This window comes from Pinus tabuliformis, chromosome 2_2 (assembly GCF_031772625.1).
Source record: "Pinus tabuliformis cultivar Carrire ecotype Pingquan chromosome 2_2, CPIR1, whole genome shotgun sequence".
Taxonomy (NCBI): domain Eukaryota; kingdom Viridiplantae; phylum Streptophyta; class Pinopsida; order Pinales; family Pinaceae; genus Pinus; species Pinus tabuliformis.
Genome location: NC_142300.1, coordinates 538936421 through 538945788, shown reverse-complemented (window position 1 = coordinate 538945788; position 9368 = coordinate 538936421).

The window sequence follows — 9368 nt, the reverse complement described above, 5'->3', positions numbered from 1 at the left end:
CTGAGATGATCCTAAGAAAGAACAAGAAAAATAACCACAAGGATCATCCTTTTAAAACATTGTATTTTTTGTTTTCTTCACATGGAGGGTGCTTGTTGTAATTTTACCATTGAAAATCCAATACCTACATCATTAGAAATCCAAGATGAAACCCATCATACAAAACCCATGTTTTGAGCTACAACTTGTACAAAAAAGATAGATTCAATGCGTTGCAAAAAAAAATGAATGGGAAAAATGATCATATTGTTCAATCATTAGTGCACATGATTGTCAAAACTAAAGTTCTGTGCTTGGATTATCCCTAAAACCTTCCCAAAACATCCTTGAAATCTTCCCAGAAAACCCTTGAAATCTACCAAAAACATCCCTGAAATCTATCCGGAACGTCTTGGGGACGACTAGCAAGTCCCTAAGTCCCCAATGGAGTCCCCAACAATTTGGGGTCATTTCCTAAGGATCCAAAAGTCCCCGGAACGTGGGGACGTAGGGTACGTGAGTATTTTTGGGGGGGACGGGTCCCTGTGCAACATAGATATTAGTCAAACTCCCCATTGTGGACTCCTAGGATTAATATTGAGTTTATAGAGTCATTGCACATTCAAAGAGACCCTTCTTGGGCTTTTGAATCATGTAAAAAGGTTTAGTATTGAGTCAAATATGATTTATGTATCCTCCACATCAAGTCGGCCTAAGGACCTTAATTTGACCCACAAGAAGCCTATAAATACAAGCTAGTCAAAGTCATTTGGAGCATCATCTCTCAAGCTAGTTCGATATCTCAAGAGTAGCTCGAGAAATGTGAAGTCTGTTGCTGAGAAGTCGAAAGAAGTGCGAGTTTGGGGAAGTCTAAAGAGAGGAAGAAAATCGAGCTTTTGGTGCCTCTCTCTGTGTGTTTCGTGCTCTGGATTGGGAGATATAAGTCTCCTAAGTTTCACTGTTGCTGGAAGTTGTTTGTTGCCGAAAACTACTGCCTAGTCGATGTTGCTGGAAGGGGTTGAAGATCTAGAAGGCTTACTTGGCGTGGAGGGAAGGTTTGGTCTTGGTCTAGGGTGAAGAGTCCCAAAGAACACTATTGAAAGGAAGAATTATCTTGACTGGGTTTTCGCTTCAAGGGGGGTTTTTCCCTGGCATAGTGCATATATCTTGTGTCTCTTGTTTTGTGACCTTCATACACACATAATATGGTAATTGCTTGATGAAAGATAAGATAATAAAGAAGTAAAAGAAGCCAACACATTCACAAGTAATTATCAAGAAAGGAGAATCAAACCCTAATATAACTACTTTGATTCTTCAACCGTGTGTTGAGTGATGATGTGCCAAATTAGGTGAGAGGTCACTTGTATTTATACAAATCGATGAGGGTGAAGTGACACGTCTATTGGGCTTCATGAGCCTACATGATGATGTGGACGACTTGAACAATTTGCACATGCGTGGGCATAAATTCAAAAACACACTTTTGCTTGTCCAAAGTAGATGATCTTTATATCAATTTTGGTCTTCTCGAAAAGAGGAATGTAATGCAATCAAGATCTCCATCAAATGAGCTGTCCCTAGGTGGAATTTGGCCCTAGTTCCCAATTTTAAAACTCCCTTTCAACTAGGGAGAATTCCACCTGTCAATCCATCCATCATCATCTATCATCATGCCATCATGTCGTCATGAACCATCTCAGAATCTCATCTCATCTTTGCTTTGCTGAAGATTGATATGAATAATGAAGAAGAATTGATTGAGAGTGAGTCACAAGACCTTACCACTTTCCACTGACAAAAGTCAATCCAGAGGTTGAGCCTCTATCAGACTTGATCCCAGATAAAGTTGTTGAACACCATACATCCTAGACATAGGGAGTACAATAGTACACAATGTGTCCATCAGTGGTACTATGGTCCCTATCCACTTTTCCCAACTCATTGGCCAGATGAGAGGTACTTCCCATGAGTCTCGGACTACATGGGTAGGATGTATGCTGGGGCATCAACAAGAGAAGGTGAACCACTCATCTTGCTCATATGCCATAGGCGAAGGTGAACCACTCATCCTATGCATATGTGTTATCAATCGTAGGGGAAGGTTAACCACTCACCCTACACGTATGTCAACCATCATGGGGTATCACAGGGGAAGGTGAACCACTCACCAAGTACACAACGCATCAATAGGGGAAGGTGAACCACTCACCCTATGGTCACTCATAGCTCCAAGAAGTACCCCAAGCCCCTAGGAGCTCCTAGAGCTCAGTGTCCAACTCAAGCGAGACCCTCATGGTAGGGTCTTTCCACGACTCCACGTCTCTCTCGGAGGGCTAAGAATTTGACCTTCCATAAGGGCTTCATGAGGATGTCTGTGACTTGCTCATTAGTCCTGATGTGTTGGAGCCTTATTGCTCCCCATTGTACCATATCTTGGATAAAGTGGTACCTGATGTGAATGTGCTTGGAGCGGTCGTGGAACATGGAATTCTTTGAAAGGCGAATCCCACTCTGGTTGTTGCAGAAGATCACAGTGGTATCCAACATGTGCTCAAATAGCTTACTGAAGAGCTTCCTCATCCAGATAGCTTCATAACAAGCCATACTGGTGGCAATGTATTCGACCTCGGTAGTGCTTAAAGCAATCGATTTTTGCTTCCTGCTCATCCACGAAATCGAAGCAGACCCCAATGAGAAGCAACATCTTGATGTGCTCTTTCGTTCCACCACACTGCCAACCCAGTCAGAATTAGAATATCCATGTAGCCTCAAATTCCCAATAGTCTATTTCAGCCCATAGTTGATTGTGCCACGTAGATACCTCAAGAGATTCTTAGCAAAAATCCAATGTATGTGATGAGGCTCGACCATAAATTGACTCAACGTATTCACAACAAAGCATATGCCCGAACGAGAGTTTACGAAGAATATCAGGGCCCCACAAGTTGTCTATATTCATAAGGGTTTGCCAATTCGGGCCCAACGACACTTCCACATAACTACTTGAAGTTGAGTTCCATCGGAGTAGACACATACTTGCAATCCACCATCCCACATCTCTCGAGCAACTTCACAATGTATTTTCCTTGAGAAAGGAAAATCATACCTGGATTTTGCCAAACCTCTATGTCTAGGAAGTAGTGCATTAGTCCTAGATCCTTCATCTCGAACTCGAAATCCAACTCCCTCTTGCATTGATAAATGAGAGGGTTTGCACCTATCAAAAAGAGATCATCTACATAAAGGACCAAAATGAGGGGCATGTCCTTTTGAACCTTGAAGTAAATTTTAGGATCAACATTGCTCCTTGTAAATCCTAACTTCATAAGATAGCTATCAATCCTCTCATACCAAGCCCTAGGGGCTTGCTTCAACCCATAGAGTGCTTTCTTCAACCTGCATACATGTGTCCTTTGATCTTGTACTTTGAACCCATGAGGTTGTTCCAAGTAGACTTCCTTCTTAAGCGAGCCATGTAAGAAAGCAGTCTTAATGTCCATTTGATGTAGGCTCCATCCTTGAGTGGCAACTAGAGCAATAATAGATCAGATGGTTGTATAGCGGGAAACCAGTGCAAATATCTCGTCATAGTCCACTCCTTCCTTTTGAGAGAAGCCTCTTCCTTTTGAGAGAAGCCTCGAGCAACGAACTTGGCCTTGTATCTCTCAACACTCCCATATACTCCATGTTTGATTTTATATAGCCATTTTGAAGTGACTATGGACTTGTCGTTTGGTCTAGGCACCACATCCCATACATCATTTTTCATGACAGATTCATACCCTTCATTCATCGCATCCTTCTAGACTTGGTGCTTTACGACTTCTTCGAACATACATGGCTCAGTTTGAAAAATAGTACTCATAGCAGCTACGTACACTTGATACTTATTTGACTTCTTACTTTCGCGAAATGTCCCTCTTGGAGCAATATGTTTATCAACATCTTCGAGAGTATCTTTGAGCCACAAAGGTCTTTTTCTTGAGGTAGAGGGATCACCAAGAAGTGGATCAGTGTGATCCATCGAGCCTTCAACATCAGGCATAGGCTCCTTTGTCGGAGATTCATCCCATTTTTCTGCAGCATCATCATTATCCTTCCACATTTCTTTGACCAGGAACATAGATTCTATGTGTCTTTGAATTTTCACTATAGCCCGCAAATGTACCTTTCTTCCCAAATGCTTCCAACTTATTTCTTTTCTCTTTAGGCACATGAAAATACACGAGACAACCAAATATTCTAAAATGAGAAACATTAGGTTTCTTACCAGTGAAAATTTCTTCGAGTGTCTTGAAATCTAGTGCTTGATGCAGGCTCCTATTTTGAAAATACACGATAGTGTTGGCAGCGTCTCCCCATAAGAACTTCGGTAGACCTTGATCATGGAGCATGGCATGGGGGGCTTCCATAATTGTTCGATTCTTCATTTCATCAACTTCATTTTGCTTAGGAGTGTATGGAACGGTTGTCTCCCTCTTAATGCCAACTTGTCTGCAAAAGTCATTGAATTCATTTGATTCATATTTGGTTCCATTGTCAGTCCTCAATATTTTTATCTTATTCCATGTTTGATTTTCCACCAAGGCTTTGAAAGAACGAAACCATTTGAACACTTCATCCTTCTTCTTCAAGAAATAGATCCGTGTCTTGTGAGAGAAGTCATCCACAAAAATTGCATAGTATAAGTATCCTGTGAAAATTCTATGATTGCAACGTTTGATTTACTTTGCCTACTTATTTTCAATAAGTTATTTATGAAATTCCTTCAATAAACATTAAAATAAATTTTGCTGTAGATATCACACCATAATACAGAAACAAACACATGCACAAGAATTAACACATCGACACAAATATTTTGGACAACAGTCCCCGGAAAAACCCAATGTGGGAAAACTGGTGCAGCAAGGGAGGATTTAATTATTCAACAATTCTTTAGTACAATCGGGTGCCAAACTGGCTTACCCAACAAGGAGAAAAAAATTCTCCAGCACTTCTCTCAGTCCAGCGTCAGCTTGGCTGACCTCTGCGTGGCTCCCAGACACTCCGCGTCAGCCCCTACTTGTTTGTGTCAGCCCTGGGCCTCTCTGCGTCACCCACGTAGGCCCTCTAGTGACTGCGCAGTCTCCTGCTGCCTCTTCTACCTCTGCATTGGTCTTCTGTTGTTGATCCTGACTCTCTACTCCGTACTTGCTGCCTTCTGCTGCTCTCCAGACCACTAGTTCGAATTTCTCAGCTAACCCCGCTCTAGAAATCGAACTGTCCAGTCTCCCTTAGTATGTTCTCCAACTGACCCTCAAGCTTCTTCTTATACTTTTCTCGTTCGTCCATCAACGACTGAGATTAAGTCCCTAATCAATGGCTAAGATTAGATCTGGCTTGATCCATGACTTTGGGACCATTCTAACTCAGTTTTATATTAATTCACATTAATATTTTATTAAAATTAGGGACTCCATTAAAAATATTAATTATTTTAATATCTTCCAAACTGGTTAGGTTCTGCCCAAACCATTTCTGGGTCTTGGAGATCTCATGTGCTTTAGCCTCTCCACCAGTTTTCGTGGCTAGAGCACATCCGATGCTACCCCAAATCAACATATCCTCCCAATGATGTTACAAGTAATGTACCAGATAGGTCAGGATGGACCAATCGAAGAATGTCGATAGTTTGGCTTTCACTTGAGGGGAATGGTCCCCTTGTAAGTTTCTTAGCTGCACAACCCTGACAAACTCCATGATTCATGTTGGACTCCGGCATACCTGTGACCATCTTCCTTATCCCAGGTAAGGCTTTGTAATGAAGGTGGGCAAATCTCTGGTTCCATAATTCGGATTGGAGTGAGGCATCACAAGTCAAGCCTCCTAAAGGACTTCCTCCAACTTGATGGAGACCATCAACCCTAAATCCAAGTGTGAAAGCATATTTAGTGTTTTGTTGCCAAATACGTACCTTTTCATCAACGAATGCTATCTTGATGCCTTTATCTTCCATCGCAAAAATAGGCACCAAGTTCTCTTTCAAATTGGGTACATACAATACTTCTTGTAGATGAATGGTTTGACCTTGATTCAAGTGAAGAGCGACAATAACTATTCCCTTCACAAGGTAGGTGGCATTGTCTCCAAGTATGATCTCCAAATTACTCTTCTTTTCAATCAAATTTGAGAGGGCCTCTTTGTACCCAGTGAAGTGCCTTGATGCTCCACTGTCAATCAACCAATGATCCAAAGTATCTGGAGGAGGGCAGTAGATAGAGCGAAAATAAGATAAAACTCCTTTTGTTTTTCTACAACATTACTTTCCCCATACTTGGAATTTCTCGATCTTTTTGGAGGTTAACCATTTCCATATTGAGCAGTAGGAGCATTCCTTTTTCCTTTATTATTGAACTTGTTGTTCCTTTGATTGCCATTGCTTTTGAAGTTGTTGTTGTTATTGTCGTACTCATCATCCCTTGCAGAATTCTTCTTGTGAGGACACTCTTTAGCATAATGACGAAACCTGTAACAATTGAAGTACCTTCCTTTCCTTCCTTGAATCCTTGACCCTATCTCCTTGGACCAACATTAATTTTCTTCTTTGTATGAGTGGAGAACATAGTAGGTTTATTTCCATTTGAGGGCTTGTCTCTCTCCATCATCCTTGTTGTTGACCTAGGTTGTCATTGATGTCAATATGGCAATACTCTGGATACTAAAGGATGACATGAAGCCAAGGGGATGCAGAGCAGATTCATGAAGAGACAAGAGCAAGGCCATCAGGGAAGCCAAGCCATAAGCAAAGAGGAGCTACCTAAGGAGGCATATCAAAGCACACTACAAGATATTAGAGCAAGTGAGGCATTCACAGCAAGGAGAGCCATACCAGAGCAAGAGGAACGCTGCCTGTAATATATATGCCAAAACAGGCATATCAGAGCAAGGAGGCATATCGGAGCCAAAGAAGAGGAGCAAATGGAGCAGACAGACTTATCGGACCGAGAGGAGCAGATGGAGTAAGAGGAGCCAAGAGGAGCCAAGAGGAGCAATATATAGAGGAGTAGATGGAGATGAGAGGAGCGCACAGAGCCATCAGAGGAGCTAACAGAGCATGAAGCACCACCAGAGGAGCCATATATATGTATATGTCACATATATATGCCAACGAAGAGGAGCACACAGAGACCGATCAAAGGAGCATAGAGAAAGAACAGCCATCGGAGCAACAAAGGAGTAAATAGAGCTATCGGAGCCATAAAGGAAGCAGACAGAGTTATCAGGAGCCTATCGGGAGCAGAACTCATATACAGCCACAGATAACAGCTAACGGGAGCCTATCGGGAGCAGAACAGCCTATCGGGAGCCATCGGGAGCAGAACAGCTATCGGGCTTGTAAAACCCATGTATGCATGCTTTAACGTTATCGGCGGTTAAAAGCCATATAAACTATGCATATATGTGTTTAACACTATCGGGAGCCATCGAAGGAGAAAACCCAAAGAAGAGGAGCTATCGGAGCATATCGGAGCAAGAGGAGCCATCGGAGGAGCAAATGTAGCAAACAGAGCCATATATGCCATAAACTCATATATCGGAGGCCAAAACTCATAAAATTCATATATAGAGAGAGCTATATACACTATCGTCGCAACAGGGCCATAGGATACTGTTAAAATTGGCAACCAGGGCAAAACTTCATGTGGGTTATCTTATTCATGGCTAATAATATTTTTATTAGATTCCTCTCGTCGACTCGTCGAGAGGTGTAGGATTGATATAAAGATCATCCAATTCCGATAAGTATTCATGGAGATATGAATTTATTTTGATTATGGAATTATTATCAAGCCGACCTACAACTCATGTAGGCTCAGAAGCCCAACAGTCGCATCTATTCACCCACCTACGTTGTGTATAAATATAAGAGGACTTTTCCTCATTTAGACTCACTCATCTCATCACATCTCTCTCTCTCTACTGCGCGGATATGAGTCTCTTCTCTACTGCGCTGAAATGGGTCTCTCTCTCTCACACATGTGAAGCCGGAAGCTGTTGAATCTAAAGCTGCAACTGCAGAAGTAAAGATTGACTTGCGTGGCCTAGAAGATCTCCTCTTTGGAACTGCGCTGTAGGTTCATCTGAACCTCCTTTGAAAGCCGCAAATTTTGGTGGTGGAATGAAGTCAATCCGACGAACGGTTTGCAAGATATCGACTGCCCTAGTTTGAAGCCGGAAACTGCTGAAACTGAAGCTGCAACTGCAGAAGTAAAGATTGACTTGCGTGGCCTAGAAGATCTCCTCTTTGGAACTGCGCTGTAGGTTCATCTGAACCTCCTTTGAAAGCCGCAACTTTTGGTGGTGGAATGAAGTCAATCCGACGAACGGTTTGCAAGATATCGACTGCCCTAGTTTGAAGCCGGAAACTGTTGAAACTGAAGAAGTAAAGATTGACTTGCGTGGCCTAGAAGATCTCCTCATCTGAACTGCGCTGTAGGTTCATCTGAACCTCCTCTAGAAGCCGAAACTTTTGGTGGTGGAATGAAGTCAATCCGACGGTTGGTTTGTGAGATATGGTCTGCCCTAGTTTGATAATGAAGCCGCTAATGCTGACGCTGCTGATCTAGGGTTTGCTACTGCTGATATGAATCAGATTTATTGTACTATTTCTCTCTGCTGAATTATTGAAGATAAAAGAAGATTTGATCAAAGGGTTTCCCCACACATTGTGGGGTTTGTCCCTGGCTATCTGCCACATCTTGTGTCTCTTGTCTTGGCTTGTTTTCTGTCGATCGTTTAATGTTCTATCTGCACTGTACTTTATGTACATGTGATTGCTAATCGGTGGAATATAATAAGAAAAAGAAGTAAACTGTTATAAGCATAGAACATACCATAACTTAACAGATACTCTATCGGAGGAGTAGAGCTATCACATATCGCGTATGGCAATAGTAAGGTTCATAAGCGGAGCAATATATATATATATATATATATATATATATATATAGATATATATATATATATATTATAAACAAAGTATAACGGAGGCGTACAAAGAGCGGAGGAGTATATATATAGAGAGGCGATATAATAACACGGACCCGCGGCTCCATTATAAACTGCCTAAATGTAATATCGCATCCGCTATGTCGCTGGTCTCAAAGGGCTGTCACTCCCGAAACCTCCGATTGCGATATACGGTTGTGGACCCGACGGAGGAATTAAAACCAGTCTAATGATATATCGCATCCGTCATTTCGGAGCGGGTATCGCAAGTGGGTTGGGCCTGCCACATTAAAAACGCCGATTGCGATAATAACACGGACCCGATGTGGGATTGTGTTATGGTTAAATGTTTTATCGCATCCGCCCATCGCACATGTTATGAAGCCTTGCCGCAT